Raw genomic sequence first — 21174 nt, 5'->3', positions numbered from 1 at the left:
TCCTCTTCTTCCACGATCCCTGACAAGATCTCGACTAAGAACTATAAGGTACTGTCCTCTTCTTCAATTCTCGATCCACCTCATACTCTCAGGTACCGATCTCGATCATTGTGGCCCTATCCACCAAAATCGAGAACTTGCGGATTTGAAGCATACCCATTAACCTGCGGATATCCTTCGTCAAAACCTTCTTAAATCTCTGAGTCTTCTTATACTCACTCGAAATCAAACACGGCGCGAAGCAGGATAGCTCTATATACCGAGCAGCGTACCCCAACACCATCATATCTCCCTGAGTCAGCGGAGAAAACTCATCTGCCTTAGCGTCACGTCCAAAAGCCGGGAAGTATCTCTCGAAGAACACCTCCTTGAAATGGCTCTAAGACATCTCAAAGATGCTAGCTCTTTGCTTCTCCAGCAAACTCATGGCAGTCCACCACCATCGCCTGGCCTCTCCAGATAACTGGAAGGTAGCATAAAGAACTCTCTGCCTGTCTATGCAGTGTAGGACCTCCAAGATCCTCTCAATCTTCTCGACCTAGTCCTCAGCTATCATTGGGTCATGTCTCTCAGAAAACGTCGGAGGATGCATGTATGTGAACCTCTCAATGGTGCATGCCGTAGCAGTAGGAGAGCATTCGTGTCTCCTGACACTCCGCCCGATCTCCCGCTGAACTTGCCTCATCAGTCCTCGAGGCATAGTAGGAGACTCGTCACTCGCAGTCTCCTCGGAGCCACTTCCCAAGTCGTTATCCTTGGGTTCCACAGTAGAGTTCTATCAAAATTGCTATAACACGTACAGACGTACAGTTAACACAATTATTTATCCCTAATCATGTTAACTACTCCCTGCCAGGTCTAGGTCTGTCTTATCACACCAACACGAAAGTCATCAATAGTCTGGCCTACTTTTACTCAAATCGTCATTTTAGGAAAAACACGGAATACCGCCGACAAGTCCCAGTCTAGCAACGAAACGATCCTCAACCAACTCTACCCACATCCAACATCCTACACTCTGGTATGTACTCACAGCTAAGCCTAACCAAGTCTACAAGACCTAACAACCTGGTTAGCTCTGATACCAAGTTGTCACGCCCCGAACCTGGAAATGGGACCCAGGGGTAAATTAGTAACCTACTTGTCCCTGTATCACACAAAATACCATCGATACAGTACAAAGAATGAGGGTCCGACCTCGTGGGGTTCCCAGACACCCTATACACATCCATATAGAACAGAATATAAGCAACGGAAAAAGGTCATTCTATACATATATGTACAATACCATACCAGAGTCTATACAACAGGAGTCCAAGCTTTATAGCACAAAACATAAACCCGGTTATCAACCATACTCCAAAATGACAACCCGAGCGCAAAAGTCCCAGCACTTACCCAAGCGTTATCCGCGGTACACTGACCACAACGCTCCTACACCCAGAAGCTAGCTCTGGTTACCCGAAGGACTTGAAAATATGTACGTACAGCAGGGGTGAGACACCTCTCAGTAAGGAAGAATACAAGTTATATCGGTGTGTGGCATTCGAGTGTTATCATGATATACAACGCATACACAGTTAAGAGCATTTCCAGTATTTTCACAATGTAGTTCCAGTACAATGCATACAGGCATACGCACGCCCATGATCTACACGGTGTCGTCACACCCCTCGGCCCGAAGCCGGTCCGTGATATCTGACCTTAGCCCATAGCCAACCCGCGATACATGGCGCCATCGACACATGGCTAGTCCCAGACTCCCATGGCATCGTACCGGTGCTAAATGGTGGATCCACACCCTTCAGTGATCAACCGGTATAGGCTCATGCCCTTGGATATAAAGCCGGACACTTTTTTGTACGTGGAACAATTTGGAACCCAGTTCCTACTGCATTTCAACAAAACACAACCATGCATGCTCATATAACCAAACAAACCACACCCATTTGGTAATCTAAAATCATGATTTTCCAAACACATATAATTTAAACAAGTCAAGGCACGGTCATCCTTATATCACAGTATAAATCATCATATACATATGGTTTTTCCAACAAAACTAGGGATGCAACTTAATACCCCCTTTTTCCCAAAACTATAATCATGAAAAACCCATAGTTTTACTAGTTAGATCCCCCCAAATGAGTAACCAAAACACACACAAGACCGTGAACCACAGTTCTACCAAGTCCAATTTCAAAAGTAACCGATATAAACATAATTCCCCTTACCTTTTCCCCCAATGGCGAATCCCAAACTCCAAGGCCCCTAAATAGCAAACCGAGTTCCAAAACCTACAATGTACAGTATAGAATATACTCATGAATTCATTCTCTACAAAATTACTGGAACAGAAACGGAAACTAAGCCTTACCTCGATTTTACGCTAAAACCCGAAAACAACAGAATCGAAAAGTTGATCCACAGAACTTGTAGAGAATCCTTCCACGATCCTCATGGTAACTTTAGATTAATGTTTCCCGCTTCCTATGGCGAAGAAATCTAGAGAGATGGAGATTAGGAGAAGTTTCTAGAGAGATAGAGAGAGAAAATGAGATTTCTTAGCTAAGAAGTAATGAAAATATCTATTTCAAGTACCCTTGAATTAGCTGTTCTCGTCGATGAATTACGTCCTCGTCGACGCGTCCCTATAGACTCCTTGTTGACGAAGCGATGACCTCGTCGACGAGCCTGAGATTCCTGATTTCCCGAAATCTCTCGACTTCTCCTCGTCGATGAACCTTTGAATTTCGTCAATGAGCAGTGGATGGACTTCGTCGACGAACTCTGGCTTCATTGACAAAGCCTACTAAATTCCCAATTTGCCCCTCTCTTAATTAATTAAATTCATATATTGCAGTTCGGGTTCTTACAACCTCCCCTCCTTACAAAAATTTCGTCCTCGAAATTTGTCATCTCTCATTCACAAACTCAACATACAAGCAAATACATATCCGCAATTCTAGAAAGAAACTGGCGACTACTACAACATAGACCCATCACTATAGATACATACCCTCACTTATGGCAGAGGAATACCGTGCTTACATACATAACCATCTCAGGAGTTTAAAATACACACACTCCCAACGACTAACCACCTATCCCAACCCAACGTAGAGAAATGTACACATACTCAGAACAACTGTGGATACTTCCAGCATATTTCTGTTTCCAGTTCCCAAGAAGCTTCCTCTACCTTTTGATTCCACCACAATACCTTCACTAATGGTATTTCCTTGGTACAAAGTTTCTGAACTTTATGGTCCAAAATCTGAATAGGTATCTCCTCATACGCTAAAGTATCCCCAATCTCCAAGTCCTCGTAACTAATAACATGTGAAGGATCCAATAGCTTGTGTTGAATACCTATACAATCATGAGAATATATTTATTTATGTATTTTTCTCAGATGAAATGTTGTTTTGAAAGGTATAACATGTTATAACTGAACTCATATGACCACACACTGTAAATAATTTATTCCTTCTTACTGAGATGTGTCTCACCCAAATTATCTAAATTTTTCAGGGAACAGACATAGGCCAGACGATAGAGCTCCGTGATCATAGGGAGCTGAGACCCTGACACACAGGGTGAATTTCTGGACTAGGGGAGGTGTAATTCCCCTAGAGTTGAGTGTTTTTCAGTTTGTTATGGTGATGTATATAGATGTATATTGATACTCTGGGTATTGTATTCTAACTAATATATATATACTGTCTTCCGTTGTTAGGTTGTATAATGAAATAATTTTTAACCTGGTACCCAATGCGGGTCGAGTCATATGAATGGTAATATAGTGGTTGATGTGGCCGAGTTATGAATGTTATTGAGGTCGAGTGAGTATTTATTTATTATTGTTGGAAAAAAAATTATTCAAAAATCGAGGCATCATAGTTTGGTATTAGAGCCTAGGTTGCTAGGTTCTGTAGACTTTAGTAGACAGCGGAATACAATCCCAGAGTATAGGAGTGGATTTTAAGGGAAATAGGAGATGGGTAGATTGAAATATTAGTTAGTGATTGTTAGAGGATGAGGTGAGAATTTAGGATTCTATCTTGCGGCCTAGAGACAGGAGTATCGGGGTTGTTTCTGTGTTTTTCCTAGGGTGACGATTTTCGGAAAACCATGGATACTATCGTCGGGTCTCGGTTCTAAGTGATAGGACTGAGTCTTAAATAGGGATTAAGGATGTTGATAGAAAAGTAATTTATGAGTTATAGCGGTGTATGGGTTGTGTGGTAGCAATTGTATGCAAAGATTAGTTGTATCCTTTGTGGGATGGATCCGGGGTATAGTAACACGAGTGCGAGAGGTGATGGAGTAGAACCTTCCAGTATGAGTGGTGGAGACCCTGACGCAGTGTTGTGTAGCATCACTCAGCAGGTGATGGCTGAGATGGCCAGGAGCTCGGGGGAGCAGAGATGCACGATCGAGTAGTTAACACGTATGTGACCCCCGTCTTTTGTTGGAGGAGTGGACTCACTAGTAGTAGAGGGCTGGGTTCAAGACATTGAGGATATACTAGTAGTCCTCTTATGTACATACGAGCAGAGGGTGTTATTTTCCACATTTAAATTGATCGAGGAAGCAAAGCGCTGGTGGAGGTCAGTGAGAGTACTAGAGGAGCAAAGGCCTGACCCTGTAGCGATGACGTGGAGTCGCTTTAGGGAGATATTCTTCGAGCGGTACTTTCCTGCTATGATCAGAAGTGTAAAGGCATCGTAGTTTCTATTTCTTACACAGGGGTCTATGACGGTGCAGCAGTACGCAACGAGATTTGTTGAACTATCCCAATTTGCCCCATTTATGGTGCCAAATGAGGAGAGGAAGGCAAGAAAGTTTGAGAAAGGCTTGAGGCAAAACCTATATGAGCAGTTGGTAGGTTTTCAGGCTTAAACCTTCTCAGAGATAGTGGACAGGGCTGCAATGATTGAGAGCAGCATATAAAGAGGCGCAGCAGCCTAGAGCCAGAGGAAGAGGCCCGCGCCTTCTGATTTTTAGGTAAGGCCTAGTAGAGGGTCGTGGAGGAGATATGATAGCAGAGGAGGATGACAAGGAGGAGGAGAGCGAGCAGTATAGGTCAGACTGATGCTCCCTCCTTGTCCCAGATGTTTGAGGAGGCACCCAGGAGAGTGCCAAGCGAGGGAGGTTGTTTGCTATCAGTGCCACCAGCTTGGGCATTTTGTGAGGAACTGTCAGGCATCGCCAGCGGTAGCGGCTGCTCCTCGACCATATAGAGGAGGCTATTAGGCACCTCGAAGTGGACAACAGAGGAATACTGCCCCGACACAAGTTCATACACTGACGCCGGGAGATGCTGAGGTGGCGGGAGATATGGTGACAGGTACAGTTTCAATACTGTTATTTAAAGCTACTGTCTTATTTAATTCTAGGGCGACTCATTCTTTTATCGCTCAGGAATATGTTAAATTTTGTGGGTTTGAGCCTTAGCAATTAGATATTAGTTTGTCTGTTGCTACGCCGACTGGGGCTGTAGGGATATGTAAAAAGGTACTCAGAGACTGTCCAATGGGTATTCAAGGGAGATCTTTGTCAGTTAATCTGGTGGTTTTAGACATGCATGGGTTTGAAATAATCTTGGGTATGGACTGGCTAGCTGCCCACTATGCTAGTATTGATTGTCATTAGAGAGAGGTAGTATTCAAACCCCTAGAGGGATAGGAGTACAGATTCGTGGGATCACGTGTGCGCACCCCACCTTAGTTACTGTCTGCTATTTAGGCACGTAGATTACTATCAGAAGGCTGTCAAGGATATTTAGTCAGTGTGAAGGCAGTATCAGAAGGGGAGCTGAGGGTGGAGGAGATCTAAGTGGTGAGGGATTTTCCTGATGTATTTCTCAAGGATTTTTTGGGACTACCTCCTGATCGTGAGGTAGAGTTTGTTATTAATTTGGTTCCGGGGACAACGCTGATTTCAAAGGCGCCGTATAGAATGGCACCTACAGAGCTGAAAGAATTGAAAGAGCAGTTGTAGGAACTGGTAGATAAGGGATTTATTCAGCCCAGTGTGTCACTCTGGGGAGCACCGATTTTGTTTGTAAGGAAGAAGGATGGGTCGATGAGGTTGTGCATCAACTACCGAGAAATAAATAAACTATTAAGAATAAATATCCGCTCTCGTGTATCGATGATTTGTTTGATTAGTTACAAGGGGCACAGATCTTTTTGAAGATAGACTTACGCTCTAGGTACCATCAGGTGAAAGTCAGGGGGGAAGATGTTCCGAATACGACATTTAGAACACGGTATGGGCACTTTGAATTTCTAGTTATGTCGTTTGGTTTGACGAATGCTCCTGCAGTGCTAATTGATGATATACCGATGTATTCGAAGAGCCCAGAGAAGCATCTGAGTATAGTGCTGTAGGTGTTGCGAAAGAAGAAGCTATATGCGAAGCTCAAAAAGTGCGAGTTCTGGCTGGAACAGGTTACCTTCCTTGGACACGTTATATCTAGGGATGGTATTTCTATTGATCCGAATAAGATTGAGGTGGTAGTAGACTGGGCACGACTAAAGAACGTGCACGAGATCAGGAGTTTCTTGGGATTGGCTAGGTACTACCGCAGGTTTGTTGAGGGCTTCTCTAAATTGTTAGACCCATTGACCAGATTAACCAGGAAGAGAGTGAAGTTTGAGTGGTCTGATGAATATGAACAGAGCTTCCAGGAATTGAAGCAGCGACTCATCATTGCGCCTGTGTTGACGATTCCTTTAGGAGAAGAGGGGTTCGTAATTTACAGTGATGCGTCCCATAAAGGGCTTGGATGCATGTTAATGCAGCGAGGGAGAGTGATAGCCCATGTCTCACGATAGTTGAAAGAATATGAGAAGAACTACCCTACCTATGATCTGGAATTGGCAGCGGTTGTTTACGCGCTGAAGATTGGAGGTACTATCTATATGGGGGTAGGTGTGAAATATTTACTGACCATAAAAGTTTAAAGTATTTCTTCATGCAGAAGGAATTAAATATGAGGCAGAGGAGATGACTGAAGTTAATAAAGGATTATGACTGCACTATCAGCTACCACCCGGGAAAGGTTAATGTGGTTGCTGATGCTTTGAGCCAGAAATCAGTGGATTCATTTGTGTCTGCAGTGGAGATTCAGCATCTGATCCAGATGAGACAGAGAGGCTTGGTGTAGAGATGGTAGAGGGCGATCACAAGGTGTTCATTGCTAACTTGGTTTTGCAGCTAACTCTCTATGAGAGAATTAAAGCAGCATAGAGAAATGATGCAAAACTAGTAGAGCTTATGGAAAAGGTACGAGATGGTCAGGAAACAGAGTTCAGTATCTCAAATGATGGAACCTTAAGGTTCCGTACTAGGTTAGGCGTTCCTGCCGATCCTGAGATGAAGAAAGTTATTCTGGATGAAGCATATCGGTCCCTATATACTATACATCCAGGTAGCATTAAAATGTAGAGGGATCTTCGAGAGCCCCTCTGGTGGAGCAACATAAAAAGGGAGATAGATCAGTATGTGAATCAGTGTTTGACATGCCAGCATGTGAAAGTTGAGCACTAGAGACCGGCGGGACCATTGCACCACTCTACATTCTTAAGTGGAAATGGGAGCATATAGCGATGGATTTCGTCTCAGGATTACCGTCGACATTGTATGTACATGATGCTATTTGGGTAGTTGGGGATCAACTGACAAAGATTGCCCACCTTTTGTCGATCAGAGTTAGCTACTCCATGGACAGATTGGCTAAGTTATATATCCAGGAGATAGTTAGGCTCCATGGCGTCCTAGTGTTTATAGTTTCAGACAAAGACCCACACTTCACATCTCGTTTTTGGAAGAGTTTGCAAGGGGCCATTGGTTCTCAGTTGTCGTTCAGCACAACTTTTCATCCTCAGACAGACGGGCATACGGAGAGGACGATACAAATTCTGGAGGATATGCTACGAACATGTGTGCTGGACTTTGGAGGTCATTGGATGCAGTATTTGCCACTTGTCGAGTTTACGTATAACAACAGCTACCAGGCCAGCATTGGGTTGGCACCGTATAAGGCGCTGTATGGCAGGAGGTGCCGATCCCCGTTGTATTGGGATGAGCTCGGGGAGAGACAGATATTGGGGCCAGAGCTGATACAGTAAACTCAGGATAAAGTCAGACTCATCAGAGACAGGATCCGAACAACACAGAGCCGGCAGAAGAGTTATGTAAATACTCGTCAACAAGAACTGGAATTTGATGCAGGAGATCATGTGTTCCTGAAGGTGGTGCCGATGAAGGGAGTTATGAGGTTTGGGAGGAAGGGTAAGCTGAGCTCTAGGTATATTGGACCATTCGAGATTTTTGAAAGAGTGGGTTCAGTTGCCTATTGATTAGCGATACCACCGGTCCTGTCAGGATTCATGACGTATTCCGCGTTTTTATGCTGAGGAAATACGTCCTAGACCCCTCCCATGTGATTAGATATGAACCACTGGAGTTTGGTGATACTTTAACTTATGAAGAAGTGCTAATGCAGATTCTTGACTGGAAGGAACAAGAGCTACGCACGAAGAAGATTCCACTGGCAAAAGTTTTGTGGCACAACCATACCATTGAGGAGGCTTCCTAGGAACTAGAAGATCAGATGCGCCAAAGATATCCACACTTATTCAATGGAGTTTATAGTTAAGCCAGTCAGAATAAAAGGAATAATATTGTGTATTTTATTTGTTAAGTGTAATATCGGATAGATAGAGTTTCTAGTTTTGAAATGTAAATGGTTTTAGGAGAATTTTGGAATAATTGTAATCTACTAGAACCCTCGTTGTAACTATAGTATTCCTTTGCCATAAGTGAGGGTAATTAATAAAATTGGAAGTATTTTCGCTAAGGATGGGAAGTAGAGGAAAAGCAAATTTCGATAACGGAATTTTTATAAGGAGGGGAGAATGTAATAACCCCAAAAAGGGATATAGAAGATTAATGGAGTGATTCCCAAAAAAAAAAAATTAATTAATTAATCAGATTTTAAAAAAAAAGAAAAAAATAATTAAAATTTATTTATTTTATTAATAAAATTTATTATTATTAATATTAATTAATAATAATATTATTATTATTATATTAATATAAATATATATATATATATATATATTAAATCACCTGAAGCTTCTTTGAAGCTTCAGGTGTCTTCATGAATTCATTCACGCCCCCCCCCCCTTTTGCTTCTTCTTTTTTTCTTTTTCTTTTCTGCTTTGCTCTCTCTCTCTCTCTCTCTCTCTCTCTCTCTCTCTCTCTCTCTCTCTCTCTCTCTCTCTCTCTCTCTCTCTCTCTCCTCTCATTCTCTCTCCCTCTCTCCACAATTTTGTGACGAATTTTCACCCGATCGAAAATCAAAAGATACCGCTGGGTTCCATTCTCCACTGCCGTCATTTCTGCCGAAACGGATCGGTGGTAGGAGCAGCGTAAACGTATCTCTTGGGGTAAGCCAATTTCTCCTTTTTTCTCGATTTCTTGCAAATTATAAACCCGATTAACGAACGGATACTACCACGAGAATCTAGGGATGATTCTCTACAAGTATAGCAGGACGAAATTCTCGTGGGGTCGTTGTGGGTAAAATCCCAAATTTGGGGTACAAGGGTTATTAAAAGGCTTATTTCTAATTAATTATGATTAATTTAGAAATGCTAAATTGTTGAACATCTGAAGTTGAAGTAGAATTTTAGGAATTTAGGACCCGGGTGAGTGCCGCAAGTGTAATTTTGGGACTCGCAGGCAAAATTCAAAAAATTAAGTGGGGGAGTCAAATATTAGTTTAAATGTTAATTTGAGGTATATGAAGCCTAGGGAAGGTTAGAAGGGTATTATTTTGGGGAAATATGTTAATTAATTTGAGAAAAATACAAATTGTAGGATTTGAATTTCGGGCGCCAAGGGGTTAGGATCTGGGTCCTAGCGAGACTCTCAGTAAGGCATGTAAGTGGAATAAATTATAGCAGTACTTTTAGAATTACCGTTTGAATTAATATATAAAAATGAGCATATTGTATTTTTCCTGAAAATTATTTTGATATAAATATCAGATAAATTGTGTGGCATTTAAGTAATATTAATTTTGTGATATCTTGGAGTCTGAAATTAATATATTATGAATATTAGATGAAAACTGTGTGACACATGACATGTGTTGAAAAATGTGAAATATAACGATGGGGATTTTCTGAGAAAATATTAAAATGAGAATGATTGATGTAATTAGTGGAAAATAATGAAATGTGGTATTTGTATGTGAGTGGAAATTATTTGCATGAGAAATGAGTTTGTACAAATTATTGATATGAGTATTTTTGGAAAATGTGAAAATACGTGAAATATGATATATATTATTACAAGATAATGAAATGTGCACAAAAAATGATGAGAATATTTATATTGAACTAAATTGTGATATATTTAAATATGATTGAGGATATGCCAATACCGCATAATAATTGCGGGTAGGTGGTATTCATTTCCTACTGATGTCGTTGGGGAGGTATGCTCAGTAGGGATATTGTGTATGTGACATTCCTACTGATGCCGTTGGGGAGGTATGCTTAGTATGGAAATTGTGTGTGTGAAATTTCTACTGATGCCGTTGGGGAGGTATGCTCAGTATGGAAATTGTGTGTGTGAAATTCCTACTGATGCTGTTGGGGAGGTATGCTCAGTAGGGAGATTGTGTGTGTGACATTCCTACTGATGCCATTGGGGAGGTATGCTCAGTAAGGAAATTGTGTGTGTGAAATTCCTACTGATGCCGTTGGGGAGATATGCTTAGTATGGAAATTGTGTTGTGATGTTCCTACTGATGCTGTTGTGATGCCGTTGGGGAGGTATGCTCAGTATGGAAATTGTATTGTGAGATTCCTACTGATATCGTTGGGGAGGTATGCTCAGTATGGAAATTGTGAATGTGTTGAGAATTGAAATTATGTGATCTATTGTATTATGTAAAGTACATAAATGTGAATTTATGTATACATAGATATGTAATTAGTTAGAATGGGAAATGATTATGAGAAATGAAAGAGTGTGTGTTTTATAAAATAAATAATTGAGGCGAAGTGAAACTCTCCGCCTGAGGGCTTACTGAGTAAGGTGAGTGCTCTAATAGGTATCAGATGTGGCCATTCCTAGCTGCGTAACATGTTAGGGCAGAGGGAAGCTACCTGTATGGGCAGGTAATCTTCCTTATTCTCAGGAACTTCGCGGGTCAATATGTGTGGGAAATAATTGAATTTGAGAAATGATTTTAAGGTTTATAAAAGCTTATGTTGAATACCTATTTGATTATGAGAATATATTTATCAGTGTATTTTTCTCAGATGAAATGTTGTTTTGAAAGTTATAGCATGTTATAACTGAACTCATATGACCACACACTATAAATAATTTATTCCTTCTTACTAAGATGTGTCTCACCCAAATTATCTAAATTTTTCAGGGAACAAGGATAGGCCAAGTGATAGAGCTCTGTGATCATAGGAAGCTGAGACCCTAACACACAAGGTGAGTTTCTGGACTAGGGGAGGTGTAATTCCCCTAGAGTTGAGTGTTTTTTAGTTTTTTATGGTGATGTATATAGATGTATATTGATATTCTGTGTATTGTATTCTGACTGATATGTATATACTGCCTTCCTCTGTTAGGTTGTATAATGAAATATTTTTTTAACTCGGTACCCAATGCAAGTCGGGTCATATGAATGGTAATATGGTGGTTGACGTGGCCGAGTTATGAATGTTATTGAGGACGAGTGAGTATTTATTTATTATTATTGGAAAAAAAATTGTACAAAAATCAGGGCGTCACACGTTAAACAATATATTATCATGTATTATATGTTATTAGAACCCGGATGATAATTCAGTTTAGTTTCAGGAGCACGGTATCGTAACTATACAGATCATATTATTACAGTTCAGACTTGTGCTAAACGCCCTTGCAAGTAGAGGGGGTGGGAGATGGATAGTCGATGTGACTTTTAGTGTAGAGTGTTAGACGTCTACCTGGAAGTTTGGACCAGGCTGTGGCGGGCCCATCGTACTCACAGACATTTTTGACTTGGCAGTGGTCGGTCAACCATTGTCGGGTCCCGCCTTCAAGCTGCACAACCCGTCATAGGGGGTAATACACGACATTAGCTAGCTATACATCCTGGGTAAATTTCAATATTATTAAGTTATATCAGACCATTCATGAACAGTATGATTTATTAGAATTTTAAAGTATACGTCTACTCAGTTATGTTATGATTAATGTTTTCTAGTATGTGAAATGTACTGTATATCTACTATAGTATTAAATATTCATATTGCCACACAGCTGTATTTAGTTTATTTTCCCTTACCGAGAGGTGTCTCACCCCCAGCTTAAATAATTTTCAGGAAACCCAGAAAGACCGGCGGATCGAGGCCGCCGTTGAGTTGGTTGTGCTACCTCGCTAGGAGGGTAAGTTCTGAACTAGGATCAGGAGATTTTTGTTGTGGGATCCTAGAGATTATTTTTGGTAGCTTTGGAGATTGTATATAAACACAATATTATTGTGGATTGTAGTTAACTCTAGTATCATGCACTATATGGTTTGGTGAATGTAATTTATATTTATTGCTGCTTAGGTTTTCGCTGTGTATGTCAGGTGTGCGTCCCCGTTATCCATGGGTTTGGGTTGACTATATTAAGTGTGATTTATTATTTAGTAAGTTAAGCAGGTCGTTACACTACAAATCCTATGCACGAGGATCAGTTGTGACATAAAAGCTAGGAAATCATGACTGTCACAGGAGAAGTATGTTGAACATGACATAAAAAAGTTCAACATGAAAAATGCTAAGCCAATTAGTACTCCACTAGCTAATCATTTCAAGTTAAGGAAAAAGTTGTCTCCCTCATCAAGGAAAGAAATGTCAACAATCCCATACTCGGCAGCAATCGTAAGCTTGATGTACGCAATGGTGTGTACGAGCGTTGTGAGTAGCTTTCTTTCCAATATAAAGAAAGACCATTAAGACGTGTGTACTTTAAGGATACATCAAAACTATGCTTATGTTTTGGGGAAGCTGAACCAACCTAGGAGGTAACACCGATGTAGGCATAGCTGGTAATTTTGATGGGAGAAATTCACATTTGATTTTTTGTTCACCTTTGCAAGGGGAGCTGTATCATAGTAGTCAAAATTGTAGAAGTGTGTTGCCCTATCCACAAGAGAAGCAGAATATATTGCAGTAGTAGAAGCTGGAAAAGAGATGTTGTGATTGAAGCGGTTTCTTCAAGAGTTAGGAGTCAAAGAAGAAGAATACAAGGTGCATTGTGATAGTCAGAGTGCTTTGGACTTGAGTAGGAACTCAATGTACCATTTTCGGACGAAACATATTGATATTCGCTATCATTGGATACACAAAGTGATGGAACAATAATTGTTGAAGCTCATCAAGATTCACACTAAAGAGAATCTAGCAGACATGTTGACAAAGGTGGTTACTTATGAGAAGCTCAGCCTATATAGAGACATAACTGGGATAAACGTCAATTGAAGATTGACAGTTTGTTCTCCTTCAATGGGCATAGAGAGGGAGAATTATTGATAGAAATGCAAAAGATTTGCAAACCAATTCCATGCCCATAAAACCTTGATTTTCAATGCAAATCAATTCCATGCCCACAAATCATTTTTTTTTTCAATGCAAATCAATTTCATCTTGATTTTCATGCAAGCTGCTGATATGGTGGAGATTTGGGGTGCGAGAATTACTCTCCAATCTCCTCTCCTTCCCCTATAAAAAGAAGACATCCTCTTCCATTGCGACCATGTGTGAAGACACGACTATTAATTTTTATACTTTTCATAACATATATATTAGGGCTGGCAATATGTGTAACGACCTGTCTAATTTCCACATATATTTTTTTTCCACATGTGAACCTGCCAATAATCACAACTACCACCTACATAATCCACCCAGACTCGTGGGTGCTAGGAAATAAACTTGTCATATGCACCTAACACCCTAGCAGGGGAAGGTTACAACATATACATATCAAATAGTCCAACGAGCACAATACCAAAGTTATACAAAAATCTATCATATTCAAATACGCACATCCCAACATGAACATAAAGTTCCCTAGGATCACTACCCCAAAATTCGTCTAACTTTAGTGGAACGACTTACCCTTTTGGCAGGGTAGATCAGGCGACCACTATCGCTGTGGAGCTCTATTCGCTCCCCAACCTGGATTCCCTAAACTATTTTAAAATTGGGGTGAGACACCTCTCAGTAAGGGAAATAAAGTAATATCAGTGAGTAACAACATGGGTTTTTCACATCTCATAAGCATATACTGTACATAGATCATATATGAGAAATTTTTCTGATAAATACTGAATAAACATATTTGAAAGTAACATACATGTCATGCTATATATCTGTACATGTAAAACATCTTATATCACTGTATAATACGTGAAATAAATCCCAAGATGGATAGCTAGCTGATGTCATGTATTACCCCTACATGATTGGGTTGTGCGACCCAAAGGCAGGACCTAGCACTGGCTGGCCGACTATGCTAGATCAATATAAGTCTGTAAGTACGATATGCCCGCCCCACCTTGGTCTGAACTGCCAAGGGGACGTCCATGACTCTACACTGAAGCCACATCGACTATCAATCTCCCATAGCCAGCCCCCTGCGGCATGTGGTAGCACTAACACAATCTGAATACATATATAGCTATGGTACCGTGCTACTAAACTGAACCGAACTAAACTAAGTCATCCAAGTACTGATATCATATACTGTATTTCATATGCTGAATATAACCGTTTCACCATAATATCTAACATAATAATATTTTCAAAAAAAATAATATATTTTTATTATGACCCTTGCGCCGACATTTTATATCATATCATATAAATTAATGGCCCTTACGCCATTTTATATAAACTATGACCCTTGCACCATTTCACATAAATTACGGTCCTTGCTCCATTTCACATAAATTATGAAAAATATAATTCTTGTACTGTTTTAACCATTTTCCGAAAACAATAATAGCATGAAGGCTATGAAAATATAATATTTCGTCATCACATAAATCATAAGATTTTATACCCATGCCACACAAATTAAACCATTTTCCCTGATAATATATACAAACATTCCCTATAAATAGCAGTAATTTTTCCAAACATAATTTTATATCATACATAATTTCTGAAATTAAATGTTGTAGAATAATAAGTATTTTTATGAAAATTCTTACTTAATTTATTTCCTTACCTGATTTCTTGAACTACGCCAACAGGATCCCAAACTAATGCCTGCGGCGCTCATTTGGATCCTGAATTAAAAATCCTAATTCCATTAAATCAATCCTAAATAAAATACTATTTTAATATTTCATAGGCTTATAAATTCCAAATAAATAATTATACCCTCAAATATAACCAATTTACTTAATTCTCCAAATCTCACTCTCACTTTGGAATTGTGTTTAGGAAACCAAAATTGAAAATTTACTCTAACTAGAATGACGACGATTGTGACTAGGACCATGTGGTGGTGCTTGATCATCGATTTAGCGGCAGATTTAATAAGAAATTGAGAAAATAGGGAAAAGTTACCTTACCCCAGGAATGGTGCCTACACCGCTCCCACGACAAATCTGCTCTAATAGAAATGTCAGTGGCGGAGTTAAGAATCCAACGACACATTCCATTTCTTGATCAACTGAATATCCATCGAGAAATTGAAGGAAATGGGAGAGGGACGGAGGTGAGCCAGAGAGAGACTCAGAAGGGGGGCTGCGCAGCTCCAATCTGTGAATTCAGATTTCAGGATGCTTCTATATATATATATATATTGTAATGACCTGCTATTTATTTTCCAATTCCGATTTTTTTTCTTTTTCTCTTTATACTGTAAAATTTATAAAGCTCTGAAAATTAAACCAAACCATCAACCTAAGCAGCGAGATCCATATAAACATAATCAAGAAAATATACAATACCAGAGTGCTAAAAGGTGTCTCCAAAATATACATATATTACTATTTCCCAAAATACCCTCAATTGGCTAGGGCTATACATAAATACTCACTCTACTGACAGGGCAGTATTGAAGCCCCTCTATTTGCGAGCCTGATCTACTCGCCTACCTAGATCACCTGAAAAAATGTTAAAGTAATAGGATGAGCCAATGCTTAAGAAGACGAAATATGATTTTGCTTATGTGTGGCATGAGTTACAATACTGAGAAGATCTATTTCTATATAATCACGTATAACTGAATATGTAAATACAGTATAAATAATATAAACCACCACCCTCTTTCATGTTGCTTAACATATCTATATTTTAGGTTTTTATACATAATATTTTTAATAAATATATACATACATTCCCTGTTTCTGTAAAATTGTATATACATAATAATAACTAAAAACTTCCTTAGATGGATAACTGTATGTCATGATTTAACTCCTCATAACAGGGTTGTGCGGATCTCGGCTAGCCAACCAGGATAAACCACTATACTCTGTCAGTCTGATCAGCCCTTCTCAAACCATATCTGATGGGGAGCCTATCCACTCGTGGGCTTTATATGATCGACTTATATACCACGTATTATTTGAATAGGTGGTTGCACTCTATACTGTATATAGCTATGGTACCGTACTCTGTAATCGGTAATGGTCTATCAGGGTGTGATACTATATAATACATCTCCATATACAACTATCTGTTTTACCATGATTCAGTAATAACTGCATAAACCATGACGCTGTGATAAACTATATCTGTATCAACTGTATTTCTGAAATGAACTGTAAAACTGTATGTCATGGTACCGTAAACTGTATCTGTATCGACTATATAATCATGGTATTCTTGTAATTACTATAAAACATATCCACTGTCCGTATATTATGTAAAACATAACTCTGGAAAATACTATAAAACATGTTTCTATATTATATCTATATTCTCAAGTCACATAATAATTTTAAACATATTATACATAATTGATAAACTGTATTAAGTTCTGCTATGAATAATAACCTGGTAAAAATATACATTTCATGCTGAAAATCATTCTAGAACTGCCTAGCATAACATATTTCCCCTACCTGATTCCTGCTAAAATCCCCCTATTATGACAGGTCCTACACCCACAGGATCCTCCACTCAACACCCTGAAAATCATATATCCCAGAACAAAATATTACTATTTCTATGTCTACAGCATTTCTTACAATTGCGAGAAAGTCAAATTTCAACAAAAAGACCTTACCCTGAATCTGGGATGAAATCTAACCTCGTCCCACTGACGATCCGCTCTGGAAGACTTGAAGAGAACTTCCCCAAGAGCATCGTGGTGGCCTTAGATCGTCGATTCGATGACTAACGGGGCCGAAATCGAAGAGAGAAGAGGGAGAGACCATAGGAGAAAGAAAATGAGAGAATTTGGCTGAAAAATTATGCATTTAACCCAGATTTAGACTATTTATACTGTGGGATTCGTCGACAAGCCATGTCAACTCGTTGACGAGTCCTGTAGAAAATTCGTCGATGAACCCACACCCTCATCGATAAATTTCAGACTTCCTAAAAATTCCTCTCTTAGTATCTTCTCATCGACGAAACTTGTCTTCGTCGACGAGGCCCTCTTGTACCCTCGTTGACGAATCCCCTGTGTCCGTCGACGAGAACCTGATAAATTCTCTTAGGTCATTACATCCCAAAGTGCAACATCATCGATGAAAGTGAAGCGTTCATCGATGAAGTCGACTACCTCCTTCTGTTCCTGTTTCCATTTTCCCCCCTCTTATTATTTAAATACCATTATTCTTCGGTCATTACATATATATATATATATATATCTAATGTGTATTATATTATTATTTAATTAATAATAATTATTTAACTAATTAATTAATTATTTTATTTATTATTTTTTATTCTTTATTTATTTATTTATTTTTTATGATCCACTACGTAATAATTATTTTTGGGGCATTACGATATGAGTTATGACCTGTCGGGTCACCTGAGACTCGCCTATTTAAAATGGGTTCGGGTTTAGGGAAGTCGACCCATTTAATAAATGGGCGAGTCATGGATTGATGCGTTTAAAAATAGGTTCAATCGGGTTCGAGTCGAGTCACCAGGCGGGTGACCCGTTTAGTTGGAACCTTTATATACTAACCTACCCATCCCACAAAAAACTCTAATCCCCCTAATTCCTTTCAGCCTTTCACGCGGGCCATGACTCTCAACTCTCCTCTCCTCGCCTCTCACTCTCCTCCTCTATTATGGTCCCTTCCTTTTCCTCTTCAAGTTGCAGCCACTGTGCCTGTAACCCAATCGCCGCACCATCCTTGTATCCTCTCTCTCTCTCTCTCTCTCTCTCTCTCTCTTAAGGTCGAGGCCATCACTAGCTGCCCTCATCACAACTCCACTGCCTTCGCTCGACCTCTGCATGCTGTGCCGCCTCAAGCAACAGCCATGGCCACTGCCTACTTCGTCACAACCAACTTGTCCCACCGACGGCCATTCCTCTCATCCACAAAGGATCTTCACCGTACTCAACTTCTATGAAGAATCACCACTATTGTAACAACCTAGCCCTTTATACAGACCAACACCGTTAACCCAAATACAAAATACCTGTACCTGATCAAGATACGTAGACAACCTGCCCTAAATAGGGACATACGAGTGTAAACCATACATAATTACAATGTAAATGTTGCGGAAAAACATAAACATTAATTGGGATTTCTGCTAGACTTATACCAGAGCTTACTATTACATCCTCAAGTACATAAATTCAAACATAGAATATGGCCTGTTATTACAACCCTCCAAAAAGGAACTTCATCCAAGTTTAATACATGATTTGAATGCTTACGTAAGCTAAACCCAAAACAATCTCCCCAGTCCCTTTAACTACTAGGACCGACATACTGATGGACCTGAAAACAAAGGTTGTATAATAGGGTGAGACACTTCTTAATAAGGAAGAAAGTGTTACAACAGTGTGTGACTGCATATATGCATATTTTCATAAAAACTCATACATATGGAACATTTTTTTATAATACTGTAACATATCAAATTTATCTTGCACATTCAAGTATTTAAATCATGTATATGAATATTAGAACAACTTTCAGCTTGGTATGACAATTTGCCTGTTTATCCCCATGGCACAGGTTGTGCACCGATACCTCTGATAGTGTCTTGTTCGTACAGACAAAGCCGAGCATCTTTTATAGTCCGACCGCCCCCTAGTTTATTTTTACCTGCAACTTACTAACTCCTCGCAGGTCGACTATCTTAAGTACTCACACTGATCGCTCATGTGTGGTTGCACAGTACTGCCAGCATCGGAACCGTGCTTATAATAGTTTAGAATATTTTTCAAACCCATCACTAAAGTTTTTTCAACTTCTTCACTGAAGTTTTTTTCAACTTCTTTTGGTAGCAACCTGTGGTTCCAGTATCATATATACAATTTATGACAAAATATAGTAACCTTTGCAATTCTAGTATTTTCACAAATTCAGATAATCACATCGGGTATAAACCGGCACATATCCTCTCGGTTTACCCTTTTCACATATACAGCTCGGTGTATAACCGGCCTCTGTTTTCCACATTTCAGTATAACAAGTTGGAACTCCTTTCCCATAATCCATATACATAGTATAGAAAATTCATACATTTCCATTTCAACGTATATCACACAAGTTTAGTCAAAAAATCCGCTAAATGATAAAAATTCAATAAACACCATTTAAATGAAAGAAGTAAAAGAATCAAGCATCTTCTACTACAGTATAAATGCAAAGAAGTGATTTTCGTAAAATTTGGAGATCATACGCCAAAATCTTCGTTTTTACCAAAAATCAAAAAATCGTAAAACCGACATTTCTACTCGGTAGAATTTAGCAAATAAATAGTTAAATCATACATATAAGCATAACATAACTTTTTAGCGGTTCAGTTTTTACAAAAAAATTGTTGTAATCAAATTCCCCTTACCTTAAACCAGAAACGAAACTACGTACGAAAATAGTCCAAACCGATAACCCAGGATCCTTGAAACCTAAAATCACAGAACATAACCTTACTATTGTAAGAACCCGAACCGTGATAAATGAGTTTAAATAAATAAGAGAGGGGCAAATTGGGAATTTGGCAAATTTCGTCGATGAAGCCTTTGTTCTTCTCGTCGACGAAATTCAGAGACTCGTCAACGAGGAGAAGCCGAGGAGTCTCTAAAAAACCGGTGATTTCAGATTCATCGACGAGGTCACCGATTCGTCGACGAAGGTAGTGGAAGATTCATCGATGAAGGCACCATTTTGTCGACGAATTGGGCCGGGTCAAAGGGCTATAAATAGGATTTTCCTTTACTTCCTCACTAAGTAACTTCAAATATCTCTCTCTCTCTAAACCTCTCCCTACTCTCTCTCTAGATTTCTTCGTCGATCGTTGATGGAATCGAAAATCTGAAGTTACCACGAGGATCATGGAGGGATTCTCTACGAGTTCTACGGATCGGAATCTTGTTTCGGAGATTTTTGGGTTTCGGTAAAAAATCGAGGTAAGACTTGGTTTTCAATTCTGATGCGGTAGTTTTGTAAGAAATTGTCTTGTGAGCATATTTTGTATTGTAATTTGTAGGTTTTGGAACTCGGTTCGCTGTTTAGGGGCCTTGGAGTTCAGGATTTGCTTTCGGGGAAAAGGTAAGAGGAACTGTGTTTATATCGGTTATTTTTAAAATCAGACTCGGTGGAACTGTGGTCAACGGTCCTGTGTGTGTTTGGATACTAATTTAGGGATGAGCATAATTCGGGGAAAACTGAATTAACCGACCAAAATTGGTCGGTTCGGTTTGGTTTAAAAATTCGGTTTGGTCGGTTCGGTTATGCTTTCCAATATTTTGGTTAATCAGGTTTCGGTTCGGTTAATGGAGAATATTAATTTGGTTAACTGATTTACGAATTAATTAAATTTTAAATATAAATTAGTAAATTAAAATTCGATTACTCATTCCCTCTCATACTCTCAGTCTCACAGTCTCACTGCTCTCAGTCTCAGAAGTTAGAACTCGTAAGGCCCTCACTGCCTT

The sequence above is a fragment of the Malania oleifera genome, chromosome 9 (genome assembly GCF_029873635.1).
Source record: "Malania oleifera isolate guangnan ecotype guangnan chromosome 9, ASM2987363v1, whole genome shotgun sequence".
NCBI lineage: Eukaryota > Viridiplantae > Streptophyta > Magnoliopsida > Santalales > Ximeniaceae > Malania > Malania oleifera.
Note: the sequence above shows the minus strand (reverse complement) of the source record.